Source organism: Haliotis cracherodii, unplaced genomic scaffold (genome assembly GCF_022045235.1).
Source record: "Haliotis cracherodii isolate W230 unplaced genomic scaffold, xgHalCrac1.p SCAF_28, whole genome shotgun sequence".
In the NCBI taxonomy this organism is placed as follows: Eukaryota; Metazoa; Mollusca; class Gastropoda; order Lepetellida; family Haliotidae; genus Haliotis; species Haliotis cracherodii.
The window spans coordinates 1959713-1980839 of NW_027266284.1; the positions used below are offsets into that span (position 1 = coordinate 1959713).

The 21127-nt window shown below is 34.9% G+C and overlaps 1 protein-coding gene across 3 annotated transcripts in view; it reads left to right on the forward strand.

Moving 5' to 3' along the window:
• Positions 1 to 7715: 7715 nt before the first annotated feature.
• LOC139473397 (fibroblast growth factor receptor 1-like) overlaps positions 7716 to 21127 on the forward strand; it is a 122117-nt gene continuing 108705 nt past the window's right edge. For 2 of the 3 annotated variants that reach the window (XM_071255965.1, XM_071255963.1), the window contains exon 1: positions 7716 to 8045. The gene's annotated coding sequence lies outside the window, so the exon portion shown is untranslated. Of the gene's footprint in view, positions 8046 to 20262; positions 20288 to 21127 lie in introns of those variants that run through there. The other variant, XM_071255964.1, reaches the window with a different exon arrangement.

Here is a 21127-nt window from a genome sequence, read left to right on the forward strand (position 1 = left end):
CAGGGCAAGGCAACCAAGCGGTAATCGCGCCGCCAATTTGGAAGGGTGCGCAAGCGCTGCAATCTGTTGCAGACCCCGGATGAGCGATTAATTTGCTCATTCTCAGCGATTCATGGTTTGAAACGCGCCCGTAGTACGGGTGCGTCGCAAAGCGCTGATCGGTTGCAAGCGACCCAGCTAACAATTTCACGTTGTGACAACGTTGTGATAACGTTGGGGATGTTACGTCCATATAACGTTATTCTGTGGACTCCCATTTACGTTGTCACAACGTCATGGCCTAACGTTGTGTTACGTCATATTCACGTCGTACCAACGTTGTGATGACGTTGTATTTTAAGTTGTGGGAACGTTGTATTTTAAAGTTGAGGAAACGTTGTATTTGACGTTGTGGTAATGTTGTATTTTACGTTATGTCAATGTTATAATAATGCGTCCCTACGTTATTCTGTGTACTACCATGGACGTTGTCACAACGACGTGAAATAACTTTGTGTTACAAGGATGTGATACGTTGTGACCATTCCCCACTAAAATATTGTAAAAACAACCCAAAAACATGTTCCGGAAATGTTTTAGAATATACTTTAGTCACGTGAATGTGTATGATTCGAGATACCTTTTACCAATGTTTTAAAACCATGGAGTCGAATAGCCCAGTTAACAGTAAGATCGTGTTTTGCTGACAATGTTCAAAATGTAAAACTGTTAACTAGATACATATGACTATAACAAAGTCAGACACCATTACCCTTTAGGCTTGTACTGCAGGAAGCAAAATAAGAAAGGCAGACATTGTAAGGGGTTCACAATATGATATATTCTGGGGAGGGTCGGGTCCTGCAATTTTATCGAAAAATATAGTCACCGAAAATTCTTGACAAAAATAATTACGGTTCAAACTGGTGAAAAAAAAATGACATAGATCTAGTTGGAAGGTGCTTATCTTCAGGCTCATAGAGTTAAATAAAATCATATATCTGCTTTTGTAGCTGTGACCGAAAACATATGTAATCTCCATAGAAAAGTTCCAGGTCCCCACCTCCTTGAATATTAAATAGTCGGTCTCTAATCAAGTCCATATAGTATACTTCAACTTTCAGTCATGTGACGTCACCATTCAACAGGCCAGGCTCGCTGACTTGGTTGATACATGTCATCGATCCCAATTGCTTGGATCGATGCTCATGATGTCAATCACTGGATTGTCTGGTCCAGACTCGATTATTTTACAGACCGCCGTCATATAGCTGGAATATTTCAGAGTGCGACGTTAAACAACAAACAAACGAAACACAATTCAACAAAAAACTCCAAGACTTATTTGTGTTGACATTTTGATATTTTTAGATAATTGAAAATGTATACACTTTTCGAAATTATTAAATGCCAGAATCTTCTTTCTTTAGTGTTCACTTCCACTTCCCTGAAATACAAACAGCTTAATAAATCTCGAGCAGGTATTTCAAAGATACTATATGACGAGAGACATTCATTTGGAGATAAGGCTTTATCAATATTCAAACAAAAATGTATAATGCAAGTGTCTGATGAAAACAAATTTTAACATTCTTTCAGAGACATCAAGAATCAGGTTGAATGCAAAACGTGGTAGAGCATAGATTTATATAAATAGATCTACATTCTTAGCATTCATTTAAAGCAAAAAAACAACAAACCAATTAACACGGATATAGACAATGGAATATAACTGTTAACAATTGTACTTACGTTAACATAATTCACAGCCCAGGGTTTATTTGGTGTGATCCTCAATGATTCAACATTCTTGATTTTATCTCCTGGAAAAAGATAACATACATTGTATAATTGCCTAAAATTTAGGAAAAACTGTAAATCTAAAGTCCCCATGTATAACGTCCGATTGAAAATATCTCAGGCTACAGATATAGATCTAAGTAACAAAATTATGAGTACCATCATAAAAAAACACCTGATGTAATTTGGTTTCCATATACACCGGTCTGATAAACCGGTCGGGCAAACCAGTGATTGTTATAGTGAGCCACGTCTAACTATCTCTGTCAGAGAACAATGAGTCGGAGGAGTCGACACACAATCATGTCATGACAATATTTCAACTGAATCATTACATAAAGGGTGTGCAAATATTTAAGGTAAAGTACAGTTTGATCTGCAATTTTGGTAACAATTAATATTTCTACCAAAATGATATTTACTTTACTGTACCAATTTAATCATGTCATGAAATGAACAAAAACCCAACTAATTAATGTCCAGTAAATGTTCAATCTACATGTGATCTTTATATAATTCACAGAAACAGATAACGCTTTAACAGTTTGTATTCAAATATTTCAAATGCATAAATTGATATTGACATTACTAAAAACTTAAAGTATAAAGTATTGCAATCATAACTCATTTATTCTCTTTGTTTAATTGTGAAACCCATCTGGTTTTATGTCCACAAACATGTTTTGAACTTTTAAAACAAAAAGATTTCTTTTGTGCAAGCAATTGCCATGTATTATTGATTATTAATCATATCAATGTATATGTAAGAATATAGTTGTGCTTACTGTGTCATTTTGCAATAATTATATTGTTATGATGTAATATTTTACTATTGTTAACAATCTTTAGAAATTTAGTTTATTTCAATCGAGTCAAGTGGTGTGATCATTTTGATATTTTTTATAATTCAATCAAAACGAGAAAAATAAAATAATATAAATACATAGAAGAAATTTGTTTTCCTTGTAAAATAACGATGATAGCATGAATTTATCTCATGCTCCTTGTATAGCATGCTCCTTGTGAAAATTCATTCCATTTCTTCTTTGAATGTACCTTATATGATGATTTTAGGGAGACATTACTGACAGCTATCGATAATCTTGGAGGACAAAAAACTCTACATAGTATTCTTTTTGGTGATCCAAACTTAGATGTTTTCCTGAATACAAAAATATTCTTGTCTGTACACAAATTTATAGAAACGACTAACAGATTCAGTAGCTAGCATATTATTGTTTCCAAACTGTTAATCATTGATATTGTTAAATCTATATTCAACACTAAAATGTATAATATTAGGATATGCACACTGTCTTCACTTTCCAGCACATTGTACATATCCTTCATATGAGCACTGTATATATATATTGCGCACTATGTTTCCACAATGTGAAGATTCAACTGTAAATTGTTCATTTTCATTACGCAATATTATGTATAACTGTATATAGGGAGAAGGCGGTAATAAGTGCTGCCCTTTGTCTTTTTGGACAATAAAATATGTTTAATAATATTTCATCTTGTGATCTGAAAAAGTTAATATTTTCAAGTCAAGATATCAACTTTAGTAAACCACATGAAGAGATAAACATTGCATTTGACAAAATAAATTCAAGTCCTATATTTTCTTTGTGATCTTCATGACCTTACTCAGAAAACCATAGTGTCAATGAGGCAGACTGACTGTAGGTGTGAAAAAACGTGATATTTCACCTGATTTTAATAAAAATCTTATTTATTTCACTCTACATGATCTAGCGAAAGTATGTTTTCAGCATGGTCAGACTAAACAAAGTATTTCATGATTAAATACATACCGGTAATACAAATATCAAAACGTGTTTCATTAAAAGAAGAGTGAATTTCTGTGTGACATTGATATAAAGAGCTGTAGTACACTGTCATTAAATTGATGCATCTGTTGAGTTTACTGTTTACACAGAATATACTGTTTGAGTTTTCGACATATCAGATGAATTGATGACTTCAAGATTGTTCTAAAGTAGCATGTAATGTTACACACTGTGATTAATTTTCCTTAAACTTCTCTATTTCAGAAGAATGTTGTTTTCTAAATAAGCAATATTTTGAGAGAAGGTGAATATGCATTGTTTATGAAATTTTTTATTGAAGTAGGAATATTATTACAATATTATTGAATTATTCATTTCAGGCCAGCGAGTCAACACAATGAAGTACTAGTATCCGTTAGACGGATGTCTGTAGGAGCTTTCTGCTGACAGTAACACCCTGGTTACAATGTGCGTCCTGTCAAAGGACGAGGAAGTGAAAAGCAATATTCATTCAATCAACAAATGTGCCTCCTGTCACATTTCACTTAAATAGGACGAGGAAGTGAAAAGCCTTATTCACTCACAAATCAACATGGCCAATATTTATCGGACACTGAAAAAGCACATTGTACCATTTGTTTACAAGCAAGAAAATTATTTTCTCCTGGAATTTAATTACAATAGGTGCTTTTGACTGACAAAGACACCCAGTCCATGTTAAGTTTTGAAAACTTATATTGTGAGAAATACAGATATGAAAATTTCGGTTTGTTTTTCTTTGATAAATATGAGAAATCCAGATTGTTCCATCAACATAATTTGTACCGATACATATATTTTATCTTGGCTTGATTACCAATTGAAGTTGATTCTTTTTTATCTTTTGTTATTTTATGTGTACTCATATCTGATCAAGACATTTTCAAACTATTCAGGATAAATGTATTAGTAGCTTCCTTTTGATATACAATTACCTATCATCATACAGGATTAGGTGAGGGTGTTCAAGAAGTTGGTACATGTAGTTGTATCAATTCTTATATTTCTTCAGTTTCATGCATTATTTATATTTATCAATTTTTAGTTTCCTTTTAACTTATTTTTAACAGTTCACACATTATTACTTTTGTCATGCACGGCAATCGGCAATAATCAGTTAAGTAAGTGATGCACGGCAATCGGCAATAATCAGTTAAGTAAGTGATGTTTGAAGAACAAATAAAGTATCATCTGTCATTGTACACACTGAATAGAGTTATCGCCCCTTCTGAATATTTATTTTGACACACGAATTATTTTCATAATTAACATTGAAATATGTTAACATGAAAATCATAGCAGAAAAAGTGTCTTTTGTCAACTGGACTCATGGCAAAACGATTTTGCGTTGTGCAGCAAGCACCACTATGAAACGTGAAATAAACATGATCTCAATCTTGATCTAGAGTTCGCCAAGCCACACATTGACAGCAATTTTGCAAAAGTACACTGGCGTGTTTCATGTTATGCGGTTTATTTACGATACAAAACTTCTGTCATTGAATGTACTGTCACACTGTACCTATATGCCGACGAGGTTATGATAAAACAATCTATTTCTGAAATACGTATCTCGAAATGCACCTTTCGATTCACTTACGGGATCCTGACAGCAAAATGCTAATTCCAGTGTATTACAGGCATATTTTAGTTGGACCTCATGATTTGATTTGAAATATCTTCTGTATTGGATACAGAGGATACCATTTTTTGTTTGTTTGAAATGTCCATCAGTGAAATGCACAACATGCTGTCTGTTCCCTATGAGCTGATGCGACTCACACTGCATGGAGCTATGCTCTCCAAGACTCGTTTTCGATCCAAGATGGTGAAAGTGTGAAAAAGGTCAACAGACAGCACCAACAACCAGATGATCCACATTTAGGCTACTTCAGTTAGTGCTAATTAGGCCTTTTCGGAAACAACAAATATGTTTCTGTCTCTTCCCGAAAATACAATTTTTCATAACATCATTGAGCGCTTTAGACTAGGGTTGGTTATACATTGTAACTAGCAGCCTACAGAGAGTCGATCTGAAAATACTTCCATTATTTTGATTCCCTCTCTTCGCTGTATTAGAGAAGTCTAATCAGCCTTTCCCATGGCCTGAACGTGCCACATTGTTTCTCAAAAATCAAAGTCAGAAGATTAGTACATTTTAACTTTAAAAAGAAATGATTTCAGAAATAACAAGGAAGAAATGGTGATAACTGTCAGTGGTCAGTAGGCGATGCATAAGTTAGGCCTATTTTAATACAGACCTATACGCTTACGATCAAAACCCGAACAAATATGACGACCACAAAACGCCGCCAGACTGAATTCTGGTCAAACAAATACTGCTTGCCCTTGGTAATTCCCCTTGGTATCCATAAAATAATAATATGGAAAAAAGCCTTGGCCTTCTTCATATCTATATACATCATGTTCTGTGTATCAAATATTAATATCAACACTGACGCTCAGTGAAAGTGACCGGCAAACTGCATTCAAAACCCCGCCACTTCTGAATAATAGGACACATTTAAATCATTTGACTATCTGCATGTACAGAAACACATCAACAAGCGGAGACTGCTTTTGAAAAATTAACTTACCTCATCCGAATTCACAGATCATCTGTCCAGTTCAAAACGCTGCACAATCACTTGGTTGTAATATGTCCAGAGTGAACTAAGATGACAACTCATTTCTTCACGAGGCAACAGGTTAAACTTTTCAGCAGTCGCTCTCACGTCGCAAAAAATGCGCGCCAATTGTTTTTAACTGTAATGTTGCTTGTGACAACATTTAGTAGAGATGGTAGATCGACAAGTGGTTTCCTAAACATCATATACAAAGGGTGTTGTAATGTCCAAAGCACAACATTATCACAACGTTAATTTGCAACGTTGTTGTTACGTTGTGGAATAACATTACAATGTAACGTAATACTAACGTTGTCATAGAGATACGCAGTTACGTTCTGGAAATTTTAGTATTGAGAGATGAAAATTCAAATGCCGAATATAAAGAAAGGTAATGCATTATTGCCTTGGTATTCTGACAAGTTCATGTTGATAAAGCAGTTTTATTCCTTTATGACTATCGAGAAGCAAACTCTATAACGTTTCACCGACGTTTCAGAAACGTAGTTACAAAACGTTGTGTGATGTCCCCCCCCCACTGGATTTTGTACAGAAAAAAGTTTTATTTGAATCAAGTTGGGGACAAGTGATACTTTGAAGCGAATGTTATTGTTCACATTTGGGATATTTTTGGCCACATAATCAGAAATCAGGCACACTTCTACGGAGTTTCCGATTGATTTGTATTGGATATATTCAATTTGAGTGATCTGGTCGTGCAGTCGTGAACAAACAACTGCCGAAACAGTGCCAAATATACGCTTCGGAGGGGACACTGATGGCACGTACAACCGGATCATCACAAGAAAGTCTAGATATCTGATCAGATAGTTTAAACTAGCTGACTTCTTTTCACAACACTTGTCCTTTTACGTTAAATCAAATTGAAAGTTGCGAAAGTGGTCGGGTGCGTCATGCTCACGCATGGGACCCTCGATCTTATTGAACGGTAGTCGTACATTGTAAATGGATATAGCTCGATTATATTATGTCTGTAGAAGCTCTCTCTATATATAAATACTCTTGAAAATCACCGGTTGAGTAAATTATACAGCTCATCTTTGGACTTTTGATCGTCATCCGTTATTCAGCTATGGCCTGATGAGACTCATACGTGGTACGAGTTGAAAGCGTTAGCCAATTAAAACTGTGTTCAATCTTACTCCACTTAATTAATTATTACTATATTGTGCCTGAGAGTTAGAACTTTACCGTGCGTTTTCTATATGAATATATATAAAACAGTTACCTACTGCCTAAAATAAAGCAATTTGCTGTTATTCATAGCAGAATCGAAAGACTTCAAATGACTGTTGGGCGTGTTTAAATAAATCCACAACTAGCTGAAGCAATAATATTGTCACGATAGTCCTCGGTGGGATTGATTGTCACGTGACTGCTTTTAAATGAGAACGCCAGTCTTGGAATGCTTTCTGCTCTGCGATTTCGACCAATATCCTCCAACGCGGCAACGTCCAGAGAGCCCTGCGAGAGCTAGCGAATTATCACCATATACAACAGCTTTGGAACAGCATTCATTTTGTACAGGAATAACCTCATCGTCAATCAAGTTTATGTTGGTTGAAAAAGGTCTAAAGTGTGTGTTTTCTTTCATTCATATGGAATTATTATTTTGAACTTGGTTGGAGGTGGTCGGACATCAATTCTTTTTCCGCAGGAAGATTCTCGTTTTTCCATCAACCTTGTGTAATTCGAAACTCTTGGCTGAGAAATTCGCGCCATGACCTATTCACGGTGATATCTACAAGGGTTTCTTTTGGAGCGTGTGTTGCATAAGTTGAAGGTTGGTACAATTGCATGCTTTGCCTACGATTTCTATTTGGACATTTCCAATATCACTCGTCGTGCATTCCCCCTTTTGTGCGTGCACATTACGCACGGGCAGCGGTGCATGCACTGGCAGTGAGTCACGTGCCAGATTGTTTTGATGATGTTTTTACAAATATCTGGACGGGAAAAATACACGGCTGTGCACTGTAATCGTAAAGTTGTATAGTTCAGTTCAGACATTTCTTGTGTGTAGTCGGGTCGGGAATTTATTCAGTAAAATTTAACGGTATTATCTTACTGGTAACATCGCATTGTCTTGGGGCTTGGCCAGTCGGTACACCGATCACTGCAAGGCTTTGTTCCCATCGCAGCAGTTTTTGGATAAGATGTTTGGGCGTGGTTAATCACGTCTTTGAATGGTTGCTGTCTCACTTGCTTATAATTGTTTTTAATGTAGTAACACTATAAACGAACCCAATGTTCTTTAGGTTTTACAGGCTCTGGAGCGAGTTTGGCAGTTAATATTTAGGCTAGGTCTAGTTGACGATTCCAACATCAAATGCCGCGAACTTGCTCATGTTGTTTAATAGGCCTAGGCTACTGAGAAAGTTGTCAAATTCGTCATTCACCTTCAACACTGCACACCTTTCGCAGATGTTCATTCAATAGATAACATCCTGTGCACATTTAGGATCATAATCATGCCTGAATACCACAGTGACATAGATCTATATGTGTCTCTTCTCTAAAATTCAACATATATCATGCACACAAATACACTTCACTGTTTTCAATTCATTTTACTAATTTACCATTTATAGTGTTATTTGGTGTAGATCTAGATCTAAATATTTGATATTAACTCGGAAAATTCACTTTGGTGATTTGATAAATCACAAATATCTGTGATTGCTCATGATCATTCTGAAAAAATCGAGAATCGCTTTGTTTTCTAAATTAAGCAAACTCAAAAGCCGAAGTGAACTTTATAGTGTTATAATTTTTTAATGCGAAGTTTGCAAGATATAGATCTAGAACTTTTCCGCAGGATGAGAGATCGTTGACATGACAGCGAAACTGATGTTCATAAGTGTATGAACGACACACTTTGACATTCATGAGTTTTTCACAAGTCTATTCTTGAAATGCCGTAAACAGTGACGGCCTACTTCCACATTCCTGGGGAAAACCCTGAGAATCTTTAGCAGCATTAAATACAGAAGCATTGTTTTTTACTCTTTAGGCCCTTTATCATAAACAAAGCATTTAAGTATACATTGAGAAAATTCAGATAGTCCATGCTACAGCCCCTCCTAGTAAACAAAACAAAGAAATGCACATCCATCGTAGTATTGACTGGATCTGTGTCTAGAGTGACAGTGACAGTCTACACCAGTCTATGGTTCTCTTAGTATCTATTTGACACATCTTTACAGTCACCTTTCAATGATCGACCAATTGAACAATGATGACAAATGTTTGTTATCACCACAGGTTCAGTAACAACTTCAGAAATCTCTCCCGTCACGTTTATCATGTTGGCCATTTTGACATCCTGTACTTGATGTAAATGTCTTAGGAGGTGCTGTCATTGTGATTGACTTACTAGGGTAGTTCTAAACTGACATATCTCATCTAATGATGGGGGGCACGGGTGGCCCAGTCGTCTAAGGTGCAGTGATTCGCTGTGCAGAGTTGCGTCCCTTGGGCACGTCAGAAACCTATGATTGTGGGTTCGAATCCTGGTTCGCCCCAATTATGTTTCTAGGTTTGTCAGCACCATACCCGTGCTCATGGGTTTCGCCAAAGTGGTAAACGTCTTAGACCTGCATCACTCGGGCTTTCCTCCCACATGAAGCTGACACGCCGTGATATAACTGGAATAATGTTAAAAGCGGCGTTAACCCCGACTCACTCACTCACTCATCTAATGATGATAATATTTGAATATATTTGTTGTAAACAAAGTTAAAAAATGTCACTGTGGAACAAAGTGAGCATGAATACGTTCATGTCACCGCTCCTTTTGAGGGACTACTTCATTCCACGATACAGCTGGTTGTTGTATGGCTGTCAGTGGAAACATGAAGTCACGCTAGTATAGACGATAAATAAATTTGTGTCGAGATAAAAATGGGGCTACAATCAATTCATACAATTTGGCCCTCACTCTATTTAGGTTCATATTCCAATGAACTCACACCAAGTGAAAGTCAATTTTAAATACAAAATCACGTTTAGCATATGCCAGTTATGAGACACTTATTACATCATATATATTTCACACGCAGCTGTGATACATACATCCCTGAATTTCTCATGCAAATTGTTTCTGATTACTTACATGACTCATTTATGTATAGATTTCTGAAGCAAAGAGAGTCCTCTGAAAATACTGTGTCCTGCTGGTCAGGGAACCCATCCTTTGTTCAAGGTGGTCAAGAATATTGATGTCATTGGTAAACCATGTACATATTTGGTATTTTCTTTGAGGTGAAGGTCAGTTGAATTAAAATACACACAGTCATTTTCTCCTGCTGCTTACGGTTTCAATCATGATTTACGCATGTTTCAGATTTATTTTTACTGCAATGAATTACACTATGTAGGAATTTATCTAGACTTGCTCAGAGGTGAATATTCAGCCCTAAGTCTGCAGCAAATGTCCATAAAAATTCCAAAATTGCAAGTTATAATTCCATGATTCATGCTGTTGTAGTTGTAGAGGTGACTTGTATTTCACTGATAAAATAACAGGACCCAAACAGAGAAAGAGGATTTAATGCTTAGTTATTATTATTGAATGCAGTGTAGTAGTGTAGACGATGGAGGTACTGGGGCAACCTACCTGGACCAGGCCCGGCTCCTGAAAATGCTTCCATGGAGGTCGTAAGTTTTACCATGGTCCAATTATGTGATGAATTTATTCTTAATCTCCTACCAGTTCTCTGGTTTTGGTGCGCTTGTAGTCTCCCCTGTTCTAGAACTTTTTTCTCATCAGCTGATAATCCTGTCGCCCATTCAGTTGATCTTTTATCACTTATCACCATCTCCTGAGCATATTGATACCCATACAGGTCAGCCGAGTGGTTAAAACGTTCGCTCATCACGACGAAAACTCAGGTTCAATTCCCGACATGGGTACAATGTGTGAAGCCCAGTTTTGGTGTCCCCTGCCATGATATTGATGGAATATTGCTAAAAGTAGCGTAAAACCATACTCACGGATACCCAAACAAGCGTTCTGATTATGTTTGGTTAAACCTTTCAACAACAGCTTGGATCTTTTTCGCCATGCCTGATTGTAAACATCATGTTTTATTAATAGTTTAGTTACTGATCTCATAAACTCGCGTCCAGGATCTACATAAAATAACTGAGACCCTTTTAAGGGTCAGTGTTATATATGCGATCCAGTGCATTAGCTGCTTCAGTTGAATCTTTTGAGTTTAATGGTTTGGCCTCTTTGTATTGACTAGCTACATCTACTACAGTTAAAGCATATTCATATGTTTTGTGTCTTTTCTTATCATGTGGAAGTAACAAGAGGTCAGCCTGATGAACTTGATTAGTTATGGAAATATCAAACTTTTTCCGCCGCATATATCGCCAGGCCGGCAAGTATATTTGCCATGCTGCTTCTTTCTTTAACTAATTCTTAGCAACATGTTTAGATACCTCAGCTGCTTCAGCTGGTTTTGTTTATTGCACCTTTACCTTTCCAATATTCTTGCAGCCTATAGTATATTCTATCCATTATTAATTATTGTTATACATGGTCATCTATTAAGAATCTTGCAATTCCACTCATTATTCTGTACGACATGATGAAACAGTACTTGTAAAGCGTATAACTCCAAGCACCCTTGTTAGTGGTGCAGTGTGTACGGCTTTGACTGGTGGGTCCTGGATACGTAGGACCTGGGTACCCACTGTTCTGTATTGGTTGTACTACAAACCACTAATGTTTACATTTCATTCTGACTATGCACACATTCCTTCCAACCTTTAAGCATTTGAGCAAAGATAAAGCTTCAGTTAACTTTAGTATATTCCTGATCAGATCATTTAACATGTGTATCTTAAACAGATTTTGCCTGGGCTCTAGTACAACAATTCCCCATGTAATATTTTATACCTAACTCCTGACACCTACAGTGGGTACCTGGGTAGGGCCTGGTAATACAGGGTCAGGACCCCTGGTTGTAAGTATGGACTTGTCCAAGCCCTATCAGTGTGTACTCGCAGGCCTCAAAGTTTAATTTTTTAACTAGTAGCCATATGGCTACCAGTATTTAGGTAGCCAAAAACATTTGAAATTATCTTTTATGAAATAACTATTATAATATGTACAAGTCATAGCAGTTGGCTTTAAATTGTATGTTAGTGTACTTGATTTTTGTTATTTGTGACTTTAATGATGCAATTTATTTTTCTAGATGACATAGGTATATCCTTGCTTATCCAATGAGCATCGTCAACTAAAGTAAAATAGTAATTACATTATAATTATGTATTTCTGTTCATTGTCGACTTTAGGAGTAATTATTCACAAGTACAGTTATTATTAGCATGTTTTCCACGATCTGCTGTTCTTTTCGTTGGCAAGCAGGAGACAACAATCTGTCATTAACAGATTTCTATAGGTCTTCGACAATGTGTGTTTAGATCGTTACTGAATATATTCATTATGCAATGAATATTGTTCCAGGTTCACTCTTTTCTTAATTAGCAACAATGAAATAATTTATTTCCCACAAAAGGCGCTCAGTAACGTGAAGAAATACCTCCGTTTTCGAAACTTCGTATGAAGTTATGTTTGTCGAAGACTGTCGTATAATACACCGCTAGAAAGCTTGTTTTTTCATCTACACGGTCGTAACATCACCTGAAGTCTTTTCATATATAGATCTGTTACAACATGTACAAACTAACATGGAATTTTATTGGATAAAAATTAGTTTCAAATGACGCTTTCTTGATGAAATCTGCTACAAGCTTCGTGATTGGTCAAATTTGAGCATGTGACCTAAGGCAGCATATCAAATTACAGCTATGATACTGTCCTCGTGTGTGATGAATTTCAGATTTTGATGAAAGATTTTTGTTAAATCTTGTTATTCCTAAGGTTTTTAAGCAGGAAATTAAGATCTATATTAAAAATATGAAACTTCATGGATGTATCATGCTAGCTGTGACAAAGATTTTTCATGCATATAGTTTGGCATAAACATCGTGTCCGAGCGAGGCAACAAAAGCCGAGATGTCATTTGACTTACAAGATGGAAATAATAACTTAGATGTTAGTTTGACAACTTTTAGAAATATTTTTGTTCATTGTATTAATCACTTTGTATAATATATTTAAAGATTTGCTTGAAACGTCTTTATTTGCTCTTTGACATGTTCGATGTGGACTTGTTGTCTAAGTGTGTGTCCAAGAATTTTATTTTCAATAAAATTGTGGGAAGTAGTTAATAGTGAATCTATCGATGAAAAAAATATAAATTGAAATGGAATACATATTTCAGACATTGTGAAATGTGATAGATGTAATAAAAGAATGATATGACAGGGAGATTAATAAAATTATAGATTATTTTGACGTGACTACGGCTTGGCCGGTCTACCAGACTTGAGGCTTCTTGGCCGGAGTACCGGCCTACGGTGTTGAAAGAGTTTACGTAACAGAATCCCTCGTAATGCTGCATTGAGCTATGGGGATGTTAATGAAACAGACAATGATTATGGTATATGCGTTCCATTGCGACCGTGAAAACACTGGCGATCAAGAAAATGGGGCCACAAATGTCAATCAAATTATTTATGTTCGTGTCTACGTATGTGAAGCAGTAGTATTTAGCCGCCACAAGATATTTTTCAAGGTAGTCATTTGGCGACCTCTGAATTTTAGTCAGTAGACAAATTGACATTAAGTTTGCATTGGTGACCGTTTTAGTCGATGTTTCATTCTCCCAGCCCCCTGCCATAGCTGCCTGTGAGGTGCAAGAACGTTAACATTCATATTACCATCTCATTTTTAGTCCACTAATCCTTATGATAACATTAGCAAAATCCTAAAAAATGGCAAATATTTAAATGTCCTTATGATACCTCAACTATTTGGCAGTTTGGCAAGGATGACAGGACTGTGCCAATTTCTTAGGCTGTACTTCGACCGAAGTCACATGCACAAGGAATCATCACATGTGCAGTGTGGGGCAGGAACGAAGCCCGAGAAACTCTCAGGAGCCAAGCTGATGACTACGTTCATCCATCCAAGGATTCTACGCATCCAACATTGCTTAACTTACTGGATTTCTGACCTGTGTGCTATGCATGTACCACTACACAATCAATTGTTGTTTCACAATTCTTAAGATAGTGATAATGGGATATCTATTTTTACATTTTATATTTATTCTGTAAGAATTGTAAAAACATAATAACAAACATGCCACAACCTTAAACATGTTAAATGATTATCTTGATAATTCCATACTAAAGGAGATATTCATTGCTGAGACAAGATGAAGGGAAATAACCACATAAAGAATAAATACATGTCCAATATTAGAAATATGTTTGTTTAAATGTTCTTTTTTTGAGTAGTTGAGTTATGTAAACTTGATACCTAACAGGTGCAATTAACATTATTAAGATCCATAATCAACCTACAGTCAGTGGACGTAAGTATTGGCAGCGGATCTTTGTATAATACACATTACCATACTGGCACGTGTTTCAAATTATGGTCTTCCCCGCCGTTGAATTTGATATAAGTGGAATCTCGATCACATGCTTGTCATGTGACCCTTAGTGATTGTCGTCTGCTTTGTTGACTTAGGGTAATCTGTCATACGATGTCATGGCTCGCAAATCCCCAGAATTGAGCCGAGCTAAGAAACAGGTAATTGTAGATTTGTATAGAAACAATAGACAAACATTAGATATTGCTATTATTTTAGACATTTCCTACCATAAAGCACTGTAAATGAGCATCAACCAAATGGATCTTTAGGTAAATATTCCTTGAAGTGAGCAGCAAAACTTATTCACAAACGAGACCAGACAGCATTATCGTTGTGTAGAAAATAATTGTTGTGCCCCTCTGAAAGAAATAAAAAGAGAATAACGACTATAGTTTTTGTGCTGGGACTGTCAGAGAAAATCAACTTTAGGACTATTAGAGACAAGTTGGCCCAAATAGTGTCGCTGTGCTCAAAGTAAACTTAAAACCAAGGGACTATGTTTTTTTGTGAGAAGATGTTGCTTATTGACACTGGAGAAACGGTGACACAGTTAACACCCACTATTGCCTGTCGACTTTCTCAATGAATACTGAGTTTTAAGTTATTGGGGTTGTGTTACATTTATGGTGTCAGAACAGTGACAAACAACAACATCTGCCAGGAATACATGCCGGGTCTGACAGAATCGTGAAATGAATGAACTTCTGTCTTGAATATACGCCAGGTCAAGATTGTTTATCTCTTAACATCGATATTCCTTTAGATATTCAATGAAGTGATATGGAAACGAAAGCCTTCATCATACAAAATGCGAACCACATTCATTTTATTTCAATTACACGTCCCAGTTTCATGGAAATTAAAAGTGTTTACTGAAATTAAAAAAATAGATGCCTGCCTTGAATCAACTCTTGATGTAAGACGTCTCTGACATAAAGAGACACTCGTGCATCTAATCAAGGATTTATGGTGGTCCCTCTAGAACGTCTGTAGTCTTATACAGACTAGTTAGTATTCATGTCCAACCCTGCACATGATATTTTTTAGAGAAGAACTTACAAGCTTTGAGGAATAAGGGAATACTGTAAATCATGAAATTAACATGAATACATAACACTATTTCAGTACATATCAACATGAATACATAACACTATTTCAGTACATATCATCATGAATACATAACACACTATTTCAGTACATATCAACATGAATACATAACACTATTTCAGTACATATCAACATGAATACATAACACTATTTCAGTACATATCAACATGAATACATAACACACTATTTCAGTACATATCAACATGAATACATAACACTATTTCAGTACATATCATCATGAATACATAACACACTATTTCAGTACATATCAACATGAATACATAACACTATTTCAGTACATATCAACATGAATACATAACACTATTTCAGTACATATCAACATGAATACATAACACTATTTCAGTACATATCATCATGAATACATAACACACTATTTCAGTACATATCAACATGAATACATAACACTATTTCAGTACATATCAACATGAATACATAACACACTATTTCAGTACATATCAACATGAATACATAACACTATTTCAGTACATATCAACATGAATACATAACACTATTTCAGTACATATCATCATGAATACATAACACACTATTTCAGTACATATCAACATGAATACATAACACTATTTCAGTACATATCAACATGAATACATAACACACTATTTCAGTACATATCAACATGAATACATAACACTATTTCAGTACATATCATCATGAATACATAACACACTATTTCAGTACATATCAACATGAATACATAACACTATTTCAGTACATATCAACATGAATACATAACACTATTTCAGTACATATCAACATGAATACATAACACTATTTCAGTACATACCAACATGAATACATAACACACTATTTCAGTACATATCAACATGAATACACAACACACTATTTCAGTACATATCAACATGAATACATAACACTATTTCAGTATATACCAACATGAATACATAACACACTATTTCAGTACATATCAACATGAATACATAACACTATTTCAGTACATATCAACATGAATACATAACACTATTTCAGTTCATTTCAACATGAATACATAACACTATTTTAGTACATACCAACATGAATACATAACACACTATTTCAGTATATACCAACATGAATACATAACACACTATTTCAGTACATATCAACATGAATACATAACACACTATTTCAGTACATATCAACATGAATACATAACACACTATTTCAGTACATATCAACATGAATACATAACACTATTTCAGTACATATCAACATGAATACATAACACACTATTTCAGTACATATCAACATGAATACATAACACTATTTCAGTACATATCAACATGAATACATAACACACTATTTCAGTTCATATCAACATGAATACATACCACACTATTTCAGTACATATCAACATGAATACATAACACACTATTTCAGTACATATCAACATGAATACATAACACACTATTTCAGTACATATCAACATGAATACATAACACACTTTTTCAGTACATATCAACATGAATACATAACACTATTTCAGTATATACCAACATGAATACATAACACACTATTTCAGTACATATCAACATGAATACATAACACTATTTCAGTACATATCAACATGAATACATAACACTATTTCAGTTCATTTCAACATGAATACATAACACACTATTTCAGTACATATCAACATGAATACATAACACTATTTCAGTACATATCAACATGAATACATAACACTATTTCAGTACATATCAACATGAATACATAACACACTATTTCAGTATATACCAACATGAATACATACCACACTATTTCAGTACATACCAACATGAATACATAACACACTATTTCAGTACATATCAACATGAATACATAACACACTATTTCAGTACATATCAACATGAATACATAACACACTATTTCAGTACATACCAACATGAATACATAACACACTATTTCAGTACATATCAACATGAATACATAACACTATTTCAGTACATATCAACATGAATACATAACACTTTTTCAGTACATATCAACATGAATACATAACACACTATTTCAGTACATATCAACATGAATACATAACACTATTTCAGTACATATCAACATGAATACATAACACACTATTTCAGTACATATCAACATGAATACATAACACACTATTTCAGTACATATCAACATGAATACATAACACACTATTTCAGTACATATCAACATGAATACATAACACACTATTTCAGTACATATCAACATGAATACATAACACACTATTTCAGTACATATCAACATGAATACATAACACACTATTTCAGTACATATCAACATGAATACATAACACACTATTTCAGTACATATCAACATGAATACATAACACACTATTTCAGTACATATCAACATGAATACATAACACACTATTTCAGTACATATCAACATGAATACATAACACTATTTCAGTACATATCAACATGAATACATAACACTATTTCAGTTCATTTCAAAAGTTATTCATAACACTATTTCAGTTCATTTCAACATGAATACATAACACACTATTTCAGTTCATATCAACATGAATACATAACACACTATTTCAGTTCATTTCAACATGAATACATAACACTATTTCAGTTCATATCAACATGAATACATAACACTATTTCAGTACATATCAACATGAATACATAACACACTATTTCAGTACATATCAACATGAATACATAACACTATTTCAGTACATACCAACATGAATACATAACACTCTATTTCAGTACATATCAACATGAATACATAACACACTATTTCAGTACATATCAACATGAATACATAACACACTATTTCAGTACATATCAACATGAATACATAACACACTATTTCAGTACATATCAACATGAATACATAACACACTATTTCAGTATATACCAACATGAATACATAACACACTATTTCAGTACATACCAACATGAATACATAACACACTATTTCAGTACATACCAACATGAATGCATATAAAAGATAATTATCCTCACCAAGTGCATGGCACTGAGCCCTATGATGTCACAACATCGTATGCATCATTTGATTTGCCGGGATACACCTGAACATAAATATATATATCTAACATAATTACAGTTTAACATATTTCATCAATATGTGTACATTCTTAGGTATATACAATAACTCTAACATATGTATTCTAATCACTCACCTCATCATACAGACATACGTTCATACCTGTCAAGTTAGGTGCAGAACTTTAATTTAAAGGTCCGGTCTTCCAATACAGGTACTCATTATACGTAGTTATGCAATAAGTTCAGTAATATCAACATGAAAATGCTATTTAAGATTGGCTCTAAAAAACATACTTACATACTTAAAGTATTTAAACAAATTTAGCCTAACTACAATTACCTGACTACCATGACTGAAATGATATACATATTTACCACACCTCACAATATAAGTAAAAGAAGTTAAGAAACCATACATATGCACCTTAGAAAACCATTATTGTATCAAAGCACTAAATAAGAACACATGAATATACAATTCAAATATAAACTAACCTGTGATAGTTGACTAAATTAGTTCAGCGATGAACTGAACTTGCTTCCATCAAATACAAGTCTAAATTCAAACTGACCAGTCCCATAATGCACCCTGTCACTGAAAGTAAGGGGCTTGGGCTAGACAATAGAGACAAGAGAAACATTAGAGAAGGCAAGCGCAAGGGTGACTGTGCTATTGTAATAGTGAAGCAGGTTTGATTGGGTGGTTTACTAAGACTTAGGTATTAAAATAAGTGCTGACCTTAAAATACACTTGATAACAGGTTGTGCATTCGCTATGAGCAATGTTGCTGTACTGGACATGTTCACTCCATGGATGAACAGTATGTTGCTTGTAGCTAAACCATTATTTGACAAGGTTACCCAAGAACAAAGACCATGTCATATGCTTGATAGGCAACTGGTGACTGTCATAACTGCTTCATGAACTTATGTAGAAACAAATTATCCCACTTGACAATAAACTTGGTGAGACACACTAAGTCCAAGGCTCAGTTACATTGTTTATTGTTAGTTTTGTTATATTTACCATTGTTTCCGTGAACCTGACAGCAATGAACTCCTGTAAATGTGGAGATAAGAATGCTCTCATTTTTCACATTAATTTCATGCTCATATTAGTTTCATGATAAACAGTATATGTCCATAGTAATATTAATGTTTATTTAATAAGGGACATGTCATCTGTAATTTTGAGTGAGAGTGGAGTGGGTTATTTTGGTTATTACTCAAATACCTTGTGTGTTCATCTGCAGTGCAGTGCAGTGTTCCTCGACTGTAAGAGAGATGAAGCGTTAGCCATTACAAGTATTCATCAGCTTGATCAACTACTATCCCTAGTAAGTAAGGAGTTACCTCAATATAGCAACTTCGTTAAAACTGTGGATCCATCAGCTGTTTCTGTTTATCATACATGCATTGAACATGTTGATTTAGATGTCTACACTACCATGAGTAGCATGCAGTGCTTATTGGGTGTTATAGCCAACATGGTGAACATACAGGTGATGAGATACATATGTTTCGTTTAGGTTGACCTTGTTTTATTTGTTTTGATTGGATAACTGTGACTGACCTAGGTTACACCGAAACTACTATATTTGATCATAAATATTCATGAGACATTAACTTTTATAAGTTTTTTCTATGTCAAAACAACTGAAGAAATCTAATGAAATGGGAGACATTTACAAATGATTTATTACACCAAACAAGATAGTCACATGCATCAAATTCTCAGAGCATTTTATATTAGTCATGCATAGTGCTTAGATAGATGTTATATCATCGAGCTAGATTCATTTTCCATGTACGACTACAGATGGATCTTGAGCCCTGTGGGCATGATACACCTGACCTCTCTTGTGACTTTCAACTTGATTTGTGTGAAAAGTTGTGCATGGCAAAATAGAGTCTGTTTAAACGTTTTGGACTGATATCTAGACAGGGGTAGAAACTAACATGTTTAGTCCACTAGTCCTTATAATAATAACATATTGCAAAACTCTTAAAAATGGCCAATTTCTACTAGTCCTTATGATACCTTAACTATTGGGCAGTTTGGCAAGGACTACAGGACTAGTGCCAATTTCTAACGCTGCTAGACAAACCTTGGATGCTCCGGCTGTGTCTGCAGCGTCTCCTTTGAAGCCAATTTTGTGTCACGGTTTCCGAAAGTG